The sequence below is a fragment of the Brienomyrus brachyistius genome, chromosome 12 (assembly GCF_023856365.1).
Source record: "Brienomyrus brachyistius isolate T26 chromosome 12, BBRACH_0.4, whole genome shotgun sequence".
Classification (NCBI taxonomy): domain Eukaryota; kingdom Metazoa; phylum Chordata; class Actinopteri; order Osteoglossiformes; family Mormyridae; genus Brienomyrus; species Brienomyrus brachyistius.
Window position 1 is genome coordinate 5,184,606 of NC_064544.1, and position 19,098 is coordinate 5,203,703.

Sequence of the window (19,098 nt, forward strand, 5' to 3'; positions counted from 1 at the left end):
TTGTTTTGTTTAGTAATTGTGTCTGAGACCTGATGAATGGTGAGGACTGATTAATAGTGGTGATTGATTTATAATACGGGATCGATGAATCATTGTGATTGATGCCGGGATTGTTCGGGAAAATGCTCAGTTTCGATGACATATAGTTTGTTAGTTAGTATTATTAAGACAGTTGTTACAATCCTCAGTCTAGGGTTGAGGACCGACAGAAAGGTAAAGGGAAAGGAGAGGGGAAAACGGGACAACCAGGAGATGGGAACAGGGAACACGGGAAACAAAGGGATCTTTTTTTGTATTTTTTTATATTTATTCACAAACACTTTTACAAACAATAGGGTAACAGACTTCGGGAGTGACACGGCCAAAACAATAAACAAAACAGTGCTAACGAACGAATCCAAACTAAGCTAATTCTAAATGAAATGAAAACAGGAAAACAAAATGACAAAACTAAATCTGACTCCCTCACCAAAACAACTGTGAACCACACGAACGCATAAAGAAAACAGCAGTCACTCCCTACGCACCTAACAGACACGAACATACAGGAGACACAAAAAGCCGAAACACAGCATCCAAAGGGGCGAGGCACAGAAAGTAGTCAGGAGGACAGCGAGAGATCAAAACCAGAAGGCAATCAAACCAACGGCAAAGGTACAGAACGGGCAAAGCGAAAGTCAAAAACCAGGAAACCAAAAATCTGTCACACACAAGCAATCAAAACGCAATCAAACCAACAACAAGCCAACAATGAGCAGAGATCCTTGGTCAGGATCAGAGGTCAGAGGTCAGAGGGCAGAAGGGGCGTGGCCAGAAGCTGGGAGGCAGCAATTAGCGAGTGGAGCTTGGGGCAGAAGACTGAGGTGTCCTGTAGACATATCAAACACTCTTACGGCACATAACACAGTCATCCTAATACATTAATAGAAGAAACCTATCGAGTCATTTTGAAGGAAAAGCCAAATGCTTCTACTGATATTCCTGTTAGCAGGGGAGTCACATTTATGCCAGTATCACCCGGCTTCTGTCCAACCAGGAAAATCCTCTCTGACTCTCCGTTTCAGGTTGTATTTTCGTCTGGTGGGTTGCATGATGATTTCCTCTTTTGTCTTCAAGCCATGAAGTGGGGTTACCTAGCAACAAAGATGTCCCGCAGTCCATTCCGCCTCGGCAGGATCGGTGCCGTGTTAGAACCCGACTCGCTGAAAATGCCCCCGTCTCCGGCTCTCAGTGCATAATTGGCAGACAAAAAATGCACGATTACACCTAGCTGGGTCTGTTACTCAAATCCGCATGCGGTGCACAGGGGGGGCATCTTCTAATATGACCTTCTGTGCTCAGTCACATTTTAGGAGATTTTAGTCACTGCGCCTCCTGGTGGACAGTAGAGGAAAGAACCACTTATGACAAATAACAGGCCAGAGAAACTGTTTTTGCAAAAGTGGTGAAATGTGTTGATCACACATCAGAGAAACTCAGTCACTATTATTGATGTCATGTGACATAAGTAATGACTCTGTGTTCTACTCTCTCCGCAGTTACAGGCTGCCTGATTGGGGTGAGTCCTCCCCTCCCAGTGGTGTCATAATCCTCCTGCTTGTAATTATCATGTTTTGCCTTGTTTATTTTATGTAAGTCGTAACACACTATTTCATTCCTGTGTGTGCTTATAGTTCTAAAGGCAAGAATATAATGTGGTCATGATGTATAATTCAAGTGTTTGCAGACTGTCATTTTATTTGCGCAAAATTAGCGAATGAAATAATCAAAGAACAGGGACGTCACCGTCACTTCGTCATGATTTAATGATGATGGAAATTATGATTTAATGATTAGCATATATTTTACTCGACAACATAAAAACAGTCCCCGCTTTGTACCATGATCTTCCAGACTGTCCTGTGGTGCAGGTAGCCTGGTCAGCATGGATGCCGGATACCTGGCCCTGTGTCTGACAGCAGGATCGATGGAGGGAACTGAGCAGGGTGACAGGCGTGGCAGAGTGATGTCACCATGTGGCTCAGGCCAGGAAGGTACACGTCTCTATAACTGCTGACTAAAGGCTGCAGCAAACATCCTTCTTACATTGAATCTTGGACAAAAATAGAGGGTCATAAGGACTGCTGGCTAACCTGGCAAAATACACACCCACAAAAAAATCATTTGGTATTCAAGTATTCACGTGATGCTTTTTTATGTGCCTGAGTTTTATGTGCATGAGGCAACAGAGCAAGTCAAATTAGAGCAACTAAAACGGGAATTCAGTAGTCAGGCAGCACACAGTGCTGTTATGATGTTCTGAAGACATGTGGCTGGCTGCTGCAAACAGGTAGTTAATTACATGGTGTTTGTGCTGCGGTTTCCAGCGCCGAGAGGCTTTTCGGGCTTGCAGAACTCCTCGCTGCCTGCATTGCATTAATCAGAGAGCCCTAATCTGGCTTGCTGGCTCAATGGAGGTGCACGCTGGGTTATAGATTAAAACGAACCTCCAGCTTTAGCTCATGGAGCACCACACAGCCCGAACAGTCCGCCATCCAAACCGCAGAGCCCGTGAGTCACGTTGGAGAGTCGGACTTGGCTTGTCGTTGGTGGGCAGCAGTGTCACATGCAACAGACAACTTCCTGCCCTTCATGGAGCCTCAACCTGAAGCCCATTATTATGATTCCAGGCCGTTATGTTTTTTGTTTTGATACAAATGTTTGATTTCTTAGGCATCTTACTTGTAAAGCAGCTTCCTGTGATTAGAGACGTCTGGGAAAGACCTTGCATGTGTATGAATGTTTATCTCTTTAACTAGCTGTTTTCTTTCTTTATGGGTAGAAATTCATTTATGGAACCGCTTCATGGTTAGGGACCGAATAACGGTAATAAACATTCAGAAATCAGAGTGGAAACGTTACACTGGCTTTTTAAATCCGGAAAGGTTGTTACACTGAACTAGAGACCCCGGGATGAAGCGTTTATTTTTGCCAGGAGATCTTAATGATGGTGGAGCGAGCAGAAAGCAGAAGGTGATTATATTATGTCTCCCATGGCTGCGAGTCGAACCCGACAAATGGGGGGCAAAGAGGTGGAGCTTATTCACTTGCAGCGAGAAAAGCCACTAACAGCCAAAACGAGAACAATGACACGTTGTGCTGGTCACTCTGGCTTTTCCATGATCCGTATATATAAACACGCATATAAGCCTATCATGGCCTCTCATTATACACATGCAGAATATGTCAGTAAGAAGTATGATGCATCACCCTGGAAACCATGTTGTTGAGAAACGGGGGAGTTGTCATGGCGATTTCACTGGCACAGAGTGCACAGATTTCCTAAGAGGTAAAAAATATATTCCCCCATAACTAATGCTAGCTATAATATTATCCAACACCCCCTTTCACTAAGAGGAGCAGAAATATATGTAAATACCATGTTGTGCTGTTTTATGTCATAAATATCAAAGCAGGAGGGATTCAAAGGTCAACGATCCTTCATATCTTCCTACTACAATTAGAGTTTCCTCCTCCTTTTAACTTTTCGACTCCCAAACGTTTGACGTCAGTCAGTGACCTGCTGCAGCGGGAAGCTCTTCCTAAGGCTCCCGTCATGAGTTTGAAATGTGAAGCCTGACTGTGTCGAAAGACGCTGCTCAACCTTGGCTAATTAAGCCAAACGGCCAAGAGGCCAGCAAAGGCATACTCTCCAGGCCGCCTCTGATTACCGCTGCACGTAAAAAGCGAGAGCTCTAGTTGTGAACACTAAGCCGCAGGAAATTAGTGTAGCCTGTTACCATGGAAACAGTCATCGAAGAGTGAAATATAAACATGTCCGTGTAGAGGGTTACGCTCATACATCACAATGAGGATCAGTCATCCCTGTTCTGGAGGAAACGTGTCCCAGGGGAGCAACACTGACCAGCATGACCAGCAAGGCTGGCTTCAGCAAGGGAGTAAAGAGGAGGGAGCAGAGAGGAGGGCATGGAGAGATGGGGGCAGAGAGGAGGGACTAGAGAGGAGGGCATGGGGAGGTGGGACCAGAGAGGAGGGCATGGAGAGGTGGGTGCACAGAGGATGGAGCAGGGAGGTGGGAGAAGAGAGGTGGGCATGGAGAGGTGGGACCAGAGAGGAGGGACTAGAGAGGAGGGCATGGGGAGGTGGGACCAGAGAGGAGGGCATGGAGAGGTGGGTGCACAGAGGATGGAGCAGAGAGGTGGGAGAAGAGAGGAGGGCATGGAGAGGTGAGTGCAGAGAGGAGGGCATGGAGAGGTGGGAGCAGAGAGGAGGGACTAGAGAGGAGGGCATGGAGAGGTGGGAGCAGAGAGGAGGGACTAGAGAGAAGGGCATGGGGAGGTGGGACCAGAGAGGAGGGCATGGAGAGGTGGGTGCACAGAGGATGGAGCAGAGAGGTGGGAGAAGAGAGGAGGGCATGGAGAGGTGGGTGCAGAGAGGAGGGAGGAGGAAACAGAGGAGGTTGTGGAGAGGAGGCAGTGAAGAGGAGGGCATGAGAGGTGTAGGCAGGGAAGAGAGTGTAGAGGAAGGAGCAGAGAGGAGGGAGAAGAGAAGCAGGCGCAGAGCGGGGGGGGGGGGGGGGCTGGGCCATCAGACCTCATTATTTCCATATTTGTTTGTTCAAAAAATCTTTTGTCTTGTTTCCATTAGTTACACCAGTGTTTAAATGTTATGATGTAGCTGAGAAGCCTTTCATCTCCTACACTGACAAAACGCAGCTGTACAAATCTGTATTAAATATGGAAATATCAGAATCAATTAATAATATTAAATGGGACATAACCAGCCTTAATGACGGCGTGAACCTACATAGTACCCATAGGCGCCCAGAAATCCTGAACTATTTCAAATGAATGAGGTTTGATGTGCACTAAGGGAAAAAACAAGCTCTAAAAAACGACCGTGATATCTAAACGTCTGCTTAATCTTCTGAAGGAGGGTAACTTGCTCGATACATTATTTTTCTTCTGTTAGATAGATAGATAGATAGATAGATAGATAGATAGATAGATAGATAGATAGATAGATAGATAGATAGATAGATAGATAGATAGAATTGTGGTAGGGTTTTGGTGACAGTAACTTACATACAGAGCCCATCAGAGATACCAGATGTATGGTCCATATGGCTCAGATGATTGTTACAGACCTGTCTAGCTGGTGGCTATAATGGTACAGTAGAAGCTTCCAGAAGGGTCCCTCAACTATTACTCAGTCCCAATGACAGATGTACCTCCAGATATTGCCTGACACTTGAAAAATTGCTCAGATCCATTCTTGTACAACTTGCCAACATAAAACCTATCTATCGCTCTGCGTAATTTGTTATGTCTGCATTTTTACCTTCAGCTGTTGGCTTTCACGCTAATGGCAGGGCTTCTTCTCAGACTCCAAGAATAATAAAATGTCACCAACTGGTCGAGAAAAACATTTCAGAATAAAGATGCAGAGGTAATGGCATGAATAGGATTTAATAAATTGGCTCATATATACCATATTCATCTTAATAAATTGCTTATGTGGCAGTATAATAATGTTCTGTATTTTATGGCCAAGTTATGTCACAGAAATACTTTGCTATATTTATAACATATTTACAGTATTATTTAAAAATTCAGATGCGAGTAATTTAGCAGGGGGAGGGGGGTGATCTCCCCAGGAAAAATGTGAAGGAAGCAATGCATTCTATTAAATAATTCTATAACCTGATTCCAGTGGTGAGTATGAGTGTGAGTGTGTGTGAGAGTGTGTCTGTTAGTATGAGTGTGAGTGTGTTTGTCAGTGTGTGTGTGTGACTATGAGTGTGAGTGTGTGTGAGAGTGTGTCTGTTAGTATGAGTGTGAGTGTGTTTGTCAGTGTGTGTGTGTGACTATAAGTGTGAGTGTGTGTGAGAGTGTGTCTGTTAGTATGAGTGTGAGTGTGTTTGTCAGTGTGTGTGTGTGACTATAAGTGTGAGTGTGTGTGAGAGTGTGTCTGTTAGTATGAGTGTGAGTGTGTTTGTCAGTGTGTGTGTGTGACTATGAGTGTGAGTGTGTGCCCTGCGATGGACTGGCATCCCACGCCTGCTGCTTCCTGGGACAGAGGCCAGACAAGTGGTCATGGGAGATAAAGGGATGGGATACATATCAGTACCATGCAAAAGTCTTAGGCAGTCCAAAGAAATGTTTAAAGCTGTTTATCTGGGTAGCAAGTGTACTTTGGCTTAGAACAAAAAACACATTTTAACATCAGAACATGTGCAAATTAAGAGTAACACAATAAAAACTAGTAATAATTTCTTCTGTTTTCTAAAAAGTTACTGATATCTACTTGGATGGCTAGATGAACACCGCTTCAGTTCCCAAACTTCTCCTCAGGGGCACCTCAGCCGTTCCATGATTTTGTTAAAGTTCACCAGCGGCTCAATTAAATAATTAAATATATTGGTTTAAAAAGTCAGTGACAGATTGACTAGCTATATGAGGTTTGCTAGTGGCCAAGTCAAAAAATACATGGCTGCACTGGACGGTCGCTGCAAATACTAGGATGATTTTAGCAGAGGTTCTGAAATGGCGAAGCTGACACACTTTGACAGGCATAACATCATAGTTTTACACCAACAGGAGAATAATCTAAACATCATTTTCTTTGCCTACCTAAGACTTTTGAACAGTGCTGTACATACATACAGAGATCATACACACATACATACATAGATTATACATACATATATATCATACATAGATCATAGATACATATGTACATAGATACATACATACGAGTTATAAATGCATACCTGGATCATATATACATACACACACAAGTCATACATGCATACATATATCATACATAGATCATAGATACATACGTACATAGATCGGAGATACATACATTCATGAGTCATACATACGTAAATAGATCATACATACATACACACAGATCATACATACATACACACAGATCATACATACATAGATCATACATACATACACACAGATCGTACATGCATAGATCATATGTACATACACACACAGATCATACATACATAGATCATACATACACACACAGATCTTACATGCATAGATCATATGTACATACACACACAGATCATACATACATAGATCATACATACACACACACACAAATTTTCATAAATGTTCTCTGAGGTTATTGGAACTACAGTGTTGTCAAGGTAGCATATAGGCATAGATATAATAATAAAACAATTACTGGAGGATTTAAATTTTTATTGTCTTATTTTATTTCTATTGTTAATGCATTGTTGCTTGTTTTTCTTTGTATTGCATTTTTCCCTCTAAGCACAATCCAGGAAGCAGTGGAGAAGCATCTTGCTGCACAGATGCACAGCGCATGTTTGTCTACGTGAGAAATATAATGAAACTGGAGATGCAGCGTGCGGCATGCGTGCGGCATCTCGGGCCGCATCTCGGGCCGCATCTCGGGCCGCATCTCGGGCCGCATTTGAAAGCAGGCAGCCTTTCCTTCTTTCCCTCCCCGCTGCGGCTGCGTCGATGTCCGTATGCGGCCGTGTGGTTAATGTCATCCTCAGCATCACCCCCGACACCCCCGCCCTCCCTCGCTGTACAGACGGGAGAGTCACCCTTCCTCCATTATTGTGTCGTAGACTCCCAGTGGTATGCTTTTATATTTTTTGCATTTCTTTGATCAGCCTAAACCTCACTTGCCATCATTATTCATCAGTTGCCTGACAACCTTTTACTTTTAAGTAAAATGTTGCATATAAATGAGTATTTAATATGCCAGTGGGTTTATAGTGAAAATGCATATTTAATGTTTATTAGAAATAGCCAAGCAATCACATATACTGTACAGGATGACTGTTTTCCACCAGCAAAACAGTGCACTCACACTGCATCTCCGCCAACCAGAGTTCACCTTCTGAGTCACACGGCTGATTCCAAACATTGCTATTCATTTCCACATATGACAAAAACAGGATAACAGTCACCAAGGCGGCATTTTGTGACAACGGCCTTGAAAAACAACTTGCCTTAACAAAACATTCTCCTTTCCAGTCAGAAATCTCTTTCCACTAGTCACATGGACTGGCTCTGCCCAGATGTCGTCTCTGCCTTTCCTTGATCACCAGTTTGCAGGCAACTGTTGACCACATTTAAGAATATCCACTGCATCCACAAAAAGTGAATCCTTTACCAAATCGCCGTTGGTTACTTGGAAGCAGGACCACTCTGCCCTTTCGTAATTGTGGGCTTACATATTTAGCAAACCACCATTGAGTAACAGTGATATGCAATGACTTAATGAGAGAACAGGAAATCTCTAGCCAGTGGAAGCTGGTTCCTGGAAGGTTTACACAACCTGTGCTTTCCAGTTCATTTGCAGTCAGAAGTGGGTCCCTCTATCTGTAGAGTTACGAGGGAACAACTGTCGCAGTGTGTAACAGTTTCATTTCCGTTTTTATAATACTTTATGACGTTGTCGTATTTATTTTGAACTCTTTGCCAAACATTATACTCAAATTAAGTGTGCAGTCATGCTCTGTGATCCCGGGCGTGTTCAGTTTTCCCATTAGCGTCATTAGCATCTTCAGATGTTTCTTCACACACTTCAGGGAGTCTGTCCTCTTCCTGACATCCAGGAGGCTTTGGTCTAATTTAATGGCATCAGGTATGTTTCCATGGCTGATAAGATCAGATCAGCAACACGAAAGTCATACAAAATGGAAAAGCGACAAACTAACGTGTTTGCGTGCGCGTGTTCGGACCAAAGAACCAATCCGCCGACCATGAGGGTTTGCATCTTTGTTCCCCTATTTCATCCCCAGTTGGCTCCTTTTCTCCGAGAGTTTATGTATCTCTCACCAGTAAACGTACCAAGGTCTGGATGGGTGACCCATGACCCAGATCGAGGTTCTGTCGTGACCGAATTCCCCTTTTGTTTTCCCTCCAGAATTGCACCAGAACATCTGCATTTTATTTGTGTTCTTCATATTTTTGCTACACCCATGTTACGCCATTCGCTGTCCCACCCGAAGGAAATCTTGCAGTATTATATATAGTCGCTTTAGTTAGATCTCTTTAAAGCAGCGATCAGGGAAGCATCAAGTGCCTTCCCTTCATGCAGAATATGTCTGTTACGAATGGGCATGACGAAGGACGGACGATCGGTGTTTGGACCATGAGGGGTCAAAAAACAAAGTAGGTAAATGACAAAACTTGCGGGGAGGCGGGGAGCAACACAGGAACAAACGTGGCAAACAGCGGCAAATACAGGTCAACAACAGCTACAGACACACAATGACCAACTGAGGAACAAGGGCAGGTACACAGATACACAGTATACACAGATAAGGAGCATAAGATGAGCGACAGGTGTGGGCCAATTACAATCAACCAAACACTAGGTCTGGGAACAACAAGACACAGGTGAGGGTCCTAATCACGAAGGACTGAAAGACTAGGAAAGGAGTGACCAGCGGCACCTACTGGCCAGGCAGGGACTGACACTGACTTTGAATGTGTGCTTATCGTTTCGTCATGCGCTACATCCAAACACCTGCCTTTGGTCAACACAACACAACCCAGCACAACTTCGATCTACCCGGGAAAAGTAGGATAAAACCAGAAATGCCCATGTTTGGGGAAGAGAGACCCTTTCAGCAAAGTTGTTCTACAAAGTTCGGTGCAGTCGACAACCTTTTCAGCCCTGGCAGCCCCAGGAATTCATACATCCTCTATGTCTGTCAACTTGGTGAGATTTTCAGGAACCGGGGCTTGTTATCGCAAGACTCAGGGTGCTGCTTTGAACTTAAACTGCACGGATCGCGAAAGCGGACTTCGCTACGTACTTCAGCGAAGAACTTTACAACCGAAGCATTTACTCTGTTACTTACAGAAGCACTTCATATATGCTTTTATCCCATGAAATTAGCACTGTGTGGTGAAAGGAATCCTAACATCACCTCGGTGCCTGTAATTTTAGCAATGCCTTTGAAGAACCATAGGATATCAAAGTGAAATCAAAGATTATAAACTTAGCTTGGACTTAGGTCCCAAATTAATTTAACGTGCCGTTAAAGTTTCAGGTCTGTGGACAATAGGTCAAACTTTATTGCTTGACACGGATCATTCTCGAGTTCAGCTCACCCCTCCATCTCGTAATAGAAATTTACCTTTGATGTTTCCCTCTTTCCTCAAGATCAAATGCTGCGATACAAACAGTAATGGGTTTACAAAATGGATTCCGCAGCATCCTGTCAGCGCGGCTCCGAAGGCCTGGCCTTGGCTGGCGTCTGTTTGCATTACGGCCATGTTGCACCATCGCTGCACCTTTGCTGTGTTTGCGCTGGTGTGTCTAACTTCGTAAGTCTCCCTGGAAATACATTCCTGGGCAGATTATCCTGCTGGGGGAGTCAGTTTGGAGTCATCTGTCCTTCAACAGGGTCTCATGCAGCCATTATGCTCAAAAATATACATCCATCCTCCACTGAGTCGTAAAAAGAAATCTTTAAGTGAAGAAAATCTACACAATGCAATCTTACGCATTGGCATCCTGTTCAGGGCAAGCTTATTATTGTTAATGGAAACTATCATGAATATTAGAAGTTCACCTTTGGCAAAACACATCAGTTTTTCATTTTTTTTTTGCATGAAGCTTTGTCTTCTAAAAATCAATACTCTCTGTTTTGCTGAATTTAAGTAAGGGTGCCCCCCACTCAGGTCACCACCCATGGCTGTAAATGGCAAAATGAATTGGACTGAAATGCCCAGTATTTCGATAACTTTGAGACCAAAGCAAAATTGTCGGTATAGCGAGTAACGGAAAAATCTCACAAAATGACTAAACCAACTGAGGTTATTTGATTTTGCTTAAAAAGTCGTAATTTCATTGTTGTTTTTCTCCCCCCTTTACTGCTCATTTTCTCAGCATTTCTGCTGCTTTGTTTTACTACATACTGCATATGGGCTTGAAGGAGAATTTTCCACAATCCTATGAAAAAGCATTTTTTCAGTTTAGCAGAAATCAAGGCTCTGAACTGCATTAAAAGTCTGAAATAGGATCCTGGATTATATAACGAAAGAATTATACGAGTGTGTTGTTTGCACAGTCGTGTTGGTCTTAGTTGTGTGAGGAACCTGATCGCTTTTGACGGGAACAGAAATAAAACGCTACATTAATGGTTACATTCCGCTGCTTCGAACCTTTTGACTGAAACGGGTGAGACGGTAGCCGTGCAGTCGGTGTTACAGACCTGCTGTTTCTATTTTCATCCAGAACACGGCAAAAAGAACTAACTAACTAAAAGTAACATCGCTCAAATTATCTGCGGAGAAGATGCAGAGAAATTCTGGAGGGAAGGGGGGGGGTCGTCTATCCCAAATTCAGCTTTACGTTTAATGATTCTCACGTCTCCGTGCGCTTTCTGGGGCGTGGATCCTCTGCGTCGCCTGTTCTGAAATGGTTTGAGGAATCGCATATTTCTAAAAATTAACAGGAAACTAACTTCTGCGCGCACATCCCTCTGTAGAGGAAAACTTATTAATACCACTTGTTGTTGAGAAATAGTAACAACCTGTCAGTTGAAACCAGTGTCGCAGTTGAAATAAGATACTTTGCTGTGTTTTCAATAGTCTGTTCTAAGTTTTAGTATCTTACAAATTACTGTTTGCGTCTTTCCCACATACTGACATTTGGCAACGCAAACCGCCATTGTGTTTCCCATATCTGGAGTTTGACGGTTTTTTCAGACTGCTGCATCAAGCTGTTTTCCTTAAACAATTAATTGTGAGTATTTCAGTAATTTCAGTAAGTATGCCTTTATATTTTATTTTAGACATTGAGAAGCATTTTTTCCAACCTCTTTCAATTACCTCATCTTAATCAAGGCTTTCAACCGTAACACTGAAAGCTGAATATGAATAAAAAACTAAAATGTCAATAAAAAACGTATAAAAAGTTAAAGACTACAGTAAAGCTCTGGGATTTGTACTGCCTTTTGAGGCTTCCTGACACATGTCCTGTATCTTTACATCTTAGCAGAACTCTGGAGTGTCTCACTTTTCCCCGTAAACTGTGGTCCATGACCCCGTCTGGCCGAAAGGTGGATGGACCCAGGAGATAACAGCACTCATTCCGGCTGGTTTCCCCTGAATGCCACCAAACATGTTCATGTTCCAGGCCGAAGTGACTCACGTGTCTTTTTGTTACTCTCTAATCTGAACTGACGGCACCCTTTTCCGGAAGGTGATATGTTCTCTGCTGTCTCCTGTATCGCCAAGGTTCTATACTATGTTTCCACTTGAGGAAAAGTCTGAACTTGACTGAGTAGGAAAGCTGGCACCTTCTGTATGTCAGGAGCAAAACGGAAATATTGACATACATGCCACACGTCTGATATGAGTATGATTAGCACATTCATAACCCCTGGGGGGGGGGGGGCAGTTCCCTAAACTGTACTGAAGAACCAGCTTCCACATACTCACATACATTCCACATGTAAAATTATATCATGAGTAAAATTAAGGTGAAGGAACTGGTGTGTGACAGAACAACAGGCTGATTAAAAGTGCCCCCCCCCCCCCCCCCCCCCGCCTCTGTGTGTCACTGCACTTCTCAATAAATGTGAAATAGTCCCTGCCGTTACTGAATGGCACCACGCTGGGAGCAAACAGGAACAGCGCAAGGGGGCCAAATCAGCCATTTCAGGGCCCGAGAGCTGCCTGCCAGTAGCTTGCACTCATTCTTCTGTGTGAACTGCTTTAAATTATACGTTGATATCGTCTTTCATTGTTTATGGATCATAATTATACGACTGAAATGTATTTCCGTGAAATTAATCAGTCGGAGGTCTCCCTGTTCCTCTTACCAGTAGGTTGTCGGTTCACATCCTGTGCTTGCCACAGTGATTTGACCATGAGGTCCTGAAGTGAGACGCTTTGTTCTGGGGCCTGGCTGACCCCGCTCTCCTAATTGTATATGGTGCCTGCTGAGTAAATATATATATATATATACTGGCCATATGGAGAGAGAGCACAGGGGGGGGGAGCACTCGGGGGGGGGGGGGTCGCTGAAGCACCAGGGCCGTTTGTTAACTATTGAATCCCAGTTATTAGCACAGCTGTGCCTCCCTGGGAATAATAGCAGAGTGAGATCTTACAGGCATTAAGAGGCGTATGTCAGAGTCCCCCGGGAAGGTACAGCGTCAGCGTGACAGAGAGAGCCGCCCGCCCTGAGCCGGGTCTCTCCGGCCCGCCCGCCCTGAGCCGGGTCTCTCCGGCCCGCCCGCCCTGAGCCGGGTCTCTCCGGCCCGCCCGCTGGTCACACATGCCGTGCCTAACGCGTGGAATGTGCATGCTGAGGTCATCGCCTGTCCGCATGCGTCCAGCACATATGGAATTCACTTTCTCTCCCGGATACATTTACAAACCATATAAAAAAAAAATCTAAGAGGAAGGCAGTTGATGATATGGGCTTCGGTATCACAGCAGTTACAGCAGATTAGGATGTCTACATTTCCCGGAGGCGTTTTTGTCCAGCGTCAGCGACAATGTATTACTCTTTATCTGCTTCGTCAGTTGATTCGGATCCGCAGGTCTGCGGTGCTCAGCTGTTTTTTTGATGACTTCTTTCTCCAATGGTTTAGTCACAACAGAAAAAAATTATATGCACTCATTGGCCACTTTATTAGGTACCATATTTTTATCCGGCAGGACCCACTTTCAGGAATCATGCTGAGGGTTGGTAAGTTCAGAGATTTCCTCTCTGCACACCACCGTCGTCCTGAGCTGTTATTTTTGCACTTCCTGTCGGCTTTAACGAGTCTGGCTGCTCTCTTGTGACCTCCGCTCTCATTAACGAGGTGTTTTTGCCCAGAGAACCTCCGCCGTCTGCCCGCTCCTTTGTTCGTGCCACTATTCTCCGGGAAAGTCTAGACACTGCAGTTTGTGAACATCCCTGGAGGTGGGATGTTTCTGAGATGCTTCAAGCACATATGGCAACAATGATCACGCCCAGCCCGAAATCACGTAGACCAGGCGTTTTAGCCACACAGCTAAAAGTGAACCTCTTCATCTTGTCTACATCCTCTGCATGCTGAGGTGCAGCCATGTGATTGGCTGTTTGGAGGAGTTGACTGTTTGCATTAAAGAGCAGGAATGCCTAATGAAGTGGCCGGTGAGTGTGTCTGAGAGAAGACCCACGGTATGAAGTATGAGTATCACCATAGATCGATACACAATGGACTGTAGTAACCGCTACCATTAAGCCTGAGTCCATTTATTTCATCGTGGCCATAGTGCTTAGATGCTAATTAGGCTAATCCGAACAGACATACTTATGCCGTCTTCAGTTATTCAGGCTTCGTCCAGTACAGCCGAGCTCTCAAAAACAGCACAAATGAACATGGAAGCTGCTAATTAGAAATCGATCGTTGCACTACGCTGGTGTAATTCCAAACTCCCTAAACAAGCTGATGTAAAACAAATCAGCGGATGTCCTCATTTATTAGACAGTCACACGGACACGCGATTCCCCCTGCTCATGTTATAATGGTAAAACTACAAATGATCTATTAAAGATTATTATCTGCATATCCTATCACACACAGCCATCATTCTTGTGCTGCTCATTTTGAAATGTATTGAGTATTGCAATTGAAGTAATTAATTTCTTGGTCGCAGTAATGCACAGAGACATCATGGGACATCATGCTCAAAGAATTAATTCCAGTCCACTACACCCACGGTTATGAAAACCAGCTGTTGTAGTTTATGGGTTATATTTGCTTGATGCTATCTGTACTTATTTAAATCACATTGGCATCGATACAGAAATCTAGAAATTATACAAGGATGCTTGGGAAAGCTTGGCACAGTAAATCAGGACCTGCGTGAATCAGTCACTTGCTGTAAGAAATATAAGTGCAGATAGTCTCATAAAAACCATTTTTCTGGTCATTTTCTGTGCCTGCGATGCTGCATAAATGCGACCTGACTACAAATGCGATGCGAGGGCATTACTGTGGTCAGCTGTCCGTAGGCCATAGGTTCATTCGTGCTGTACTGACAGGTCAGATGTGTTGAGTTCCAGCCGCATGCTGACGGTTTCGGGAGCAGCTAACAGGCTAATGCTAAATAGCATCCGACGATGTTTGTTTATCTAGCTCCCGAACTCAGAAGTAACGAGAGGCTGGATGTGGGGACCATTGTGGACATTTATGTAAGAATTACACATGGAGAAGAAGATCTGTTGTGAAGGGCCGCAAGTTTTAGAGTCTGCGTTTACGTCGCTGTGATCACTCAGGTTAAGCAGCAACACGCGCCCAAAATACATGCTGCTCTTTAGAGAGCCCTTATTGTCTCTCTAAACAGGGAAAACTGTACAGGGAAAAGCGCAAGGAAGTTCAGCCACCACATATGCCATCCTTCCCTTCTCTCCTATGAGAGCACAAGCACATATATTCAGGTGAGGGAGGACATCGGGGTCACAGTGAAGGGTCCAGCCATTTGTTCAGCACCCTGGACCAGTTTTCGGTGTTAAAGGCCCATTTCAAGGGCACAGCGGTGATGTGATGTCTCTGCTGGCCACGGGATTCAAACCAGCATCCTTCCAGATACAGTCACAGGCTCCCAACTCGCAGAGCCACAAACCACCCCCAAACAGTCACTCTGGGACAGGATCTAAGGTCGACTGGTGCTCTAGGTGTAAATGTGTCTATCAGAATGGTGACGCAAAACTCTGAGACACTGCAAGGGCTGTGCAAGCTTCGGTCCCCAGGCACTGGGGTCCATCTGACCCCTGATTTTTCTCTCCCCATCTGGGATCATCTGACATAATTTCCCTTAATTGATCATTACCTGTGTGATGGACTTTGACAGATTATATAATGATGACTAATTTGTAACATCTGCTATCAGTTGGCTCTCATAGTCTCGCCCATTTGTTGTGAGTCAGGCTGACATGAGTCCAAAAGAAATTAAACATTTGCCCTTTGCCTATATTTTCTAACAGCGTCTACGTCTGGCCTCATAACTGTTTATCTTTTATATGAGTTTTGGACTTTTTTTGAAGTCTTCTTTCATTGAGAACAGCCCATTCCCCATTACTGCTCAGATTACATCAGATCTTAAGCCTTCAAAGGGGAGGGCACGGATTCCGGGGCTCCGCTCCGGGAGGGGGGGCAGATCTTCTCGCAGATGAAGCTGATTACCATTCCTCACAGATCACTGCATGGCTTGGGACCAGAGACAGCCATCCTGCTCTGCTGCGGCCGGCAGGACGACTGCCGATCATGGCCGTGATCGACAGTCCGGACCGAGGGGATCCTCATCTGCTTAGGCGACCTCTCACAGCCAGAGCAGTAACTGTTATCATGCAAACCTTGATGTGATCTCTGCTTTCAGCTGACGGAGCAGCTCCGGGGTCAAGATTAGCATAGCTATTGTTATTTATTCAGAAACCCGAAGGTCTCGCTCGCAGAGATACACAGGGTTCCCCTCCGTGGCCGAAATAAAAATATTTTATTAGTGAAACATCGGCGAGTTCAGCTGAGCATTTACTTTCATTTTACAGCCTTCCAAAGTGGTGGCCCTTGGGATTCACACCGTGGCATTATTTATATGACGTTGTGGTTATTTTTTTCTTTATTATCTACTGTTTGTTTGGGGCTTGCTTTGTCGCTGTAATGGAGTGAGGGTGGAAGCGATACCACGACTCGCTGCTGGTGCATTCAGTGACATTTCATTTGAAGTGATGAACCCAAATGGGCAGCATGTATTTGCGTGTGTTAGGCAAAGGAAACCCTGGGTCTCTTTGTGGGCCATTTGCATGCACAGCTCTCCGTAAGAGAAGATGGGACATGCAGAATATTATCTATACACTCAGATCCAGCAAGTACAGGGGAACATAAGCCTGAAACTGCCGTTTATACAGATCATTACAAAAGCGGAATGCAAAATATGTACAGGGGAAAGCACTGCATTCGTTGCTATGGAAATTTCCATCCTTGTAACTCAGGACGTGTTTTCGATTAAGATGGCCAGACGGATGCCTCATCCCAGCAGACAACTGTGAGTAATGACAGTGTCTTTTTACTGGCAATATTTTAGTAGAGAATATTTATCATCATTTTATTGGTAAAGGAGACTGTTCCAAAACACACAAAGATTTAAATGGTATATAGTTCCTAAATAATGCATATAACAAGCAACTCAGAGGCTATGACATTCCACTTCATCCCTTATCCTCCTTCAAATGTTCACGCTTCCAGTCATAATTATTTATGACATCTTTAAAATCACAGTCACCACAGAGTTTAGGCCTTGCATCAGGAACTCGTAAATAAATCAATAATTCACATTTTCATCTCGCCACCCCAACAGGAGCCTTTCTCCGTACAGCTGGGTGACATCTTTGTGATTCCCGGCAAAGATGTCCATTTGATTTCCTGGTGTCCTTGGGGATGTCAATGTCCGCCGTAGGGGGCTGTCCAGCTTTGTACCGTGACCCTCTGCTTTCTCAGACGCCTCAGACACTCTCTGTGTGAGTCAGCGACAAGCACTTCCACTTTCAAAGCAGCCAACAGAGATTACAGAAGCCCTCAAGTCAGTGAACACAGGAGCCTCAACTTTCTAAAACGGAATAGTGATACTTTATTGATCCTCGTGGGGAAATTCCCTTTTCGTCGACCCCATCCTGCTCTCCATGAGACACACAGACACACATGCAGGTGAGAGCAGACTTGGGGGGGGGGGGGGGGGGGGGGTCACAACACAGGGTCAGCCAGTGTGCAGGGGCCCTGGGGCTGGGGGTACGGGCCTCGCTCAGGGGCCCAACGGAGACATCAGCCTGTGCAGATTCCTAACACACAGAGCCTTGCTGAAGCTCTGTACCCTCAAGGTCCTCCAACTATGTGTGTGTGTGTGTGTGTATGTGTCTTCATCTGTGCATGTGTGTCTGTCTGTGTGTCTGAGCGTGTGTCAGAATCTGTGTGTGTGTGTGTGTGTGTGAGTCCATCTCAGGGCACAGACCTGCCCACACTGTGGATCATTTAGAAACATCAATTCTGCATGTCATCAGACACACGGAGGAGATGAGAGTTTGCAGAAGAAGCCCAGAGAACAGGGAGAAAATGCAAACTGCACACACACTGAGGGCGGGACTCGACCCTACAACCCTACATATGTGATGCGATGGAGACTTGTGCGACCCTGTAAAGTTCATATTTATCGAAATATGTATCAGTATCTCGTATATATGTATGTATCTCGATAAGCCAACAGTGCTGATCCTGCGTCTGCCTTCATTACTGACACCAGCACAACTGACTCTTCTTTAGAACAATACATCAGGTTGCTAGGCAACCAGAAGTCTGGGTTCCGTTAAGCCACGCCCCTAGATTGTCTGGGATGCTGGTCATGCATTTGGAGAGTCACACAGGAAGGCCTCTCCCATCATTGCAGAGTCACACCCAGCCACCTCATGTAAACGCACCGCCCTGTGACATCGCTGCAGGCCACGCAGAGAGTAACTGCGTTATTTTTAAGTGCTACATTAGGGTTTTGTAGGAAACAAACCAGTTATTTTATTTGTTGGAATGAAACATTGTTTAATAAGACAATAAAATATTCGAATGTGGTGCGATAAAACTCCATGTATTTCATTTTGTAATGAAGGAAATTTACCCAGCAGCTCCTAATATGCTGAAACAAAGTGTGCCTGCCTCACTCACTGGCATGAGAACCTTTATTACCCCAAAACAGCGGCAGCTGTGAGATAAATTCACATCCATATGTTGGAGACAGTTCTGGAATTGAACTTCACATGGTGGCTTAATTAGATTTAAAGGTGGTTTCCATGGAAACAAGGTCAGTCAAAACAGCAGCATTTTCCATTGACTTCCAGGGACATTTTTTTATTACTGCAGAAGGGGCCAGTCATGTGACTCCACGTTAAAAAGGGGGACTAGCTGTGGCCCCCAGAATCTCTCTCTCTGCGATGAGTTTGTAGACCAGTTCAAAGCATCAAAAACTCATTAGGCTCTGACTCAAACTGAACAGATGCAGCAGAACATTTTTGGTACGTTCACCGAAAATGCTCCTTTGTGACCAAGTGGGGGTTGGG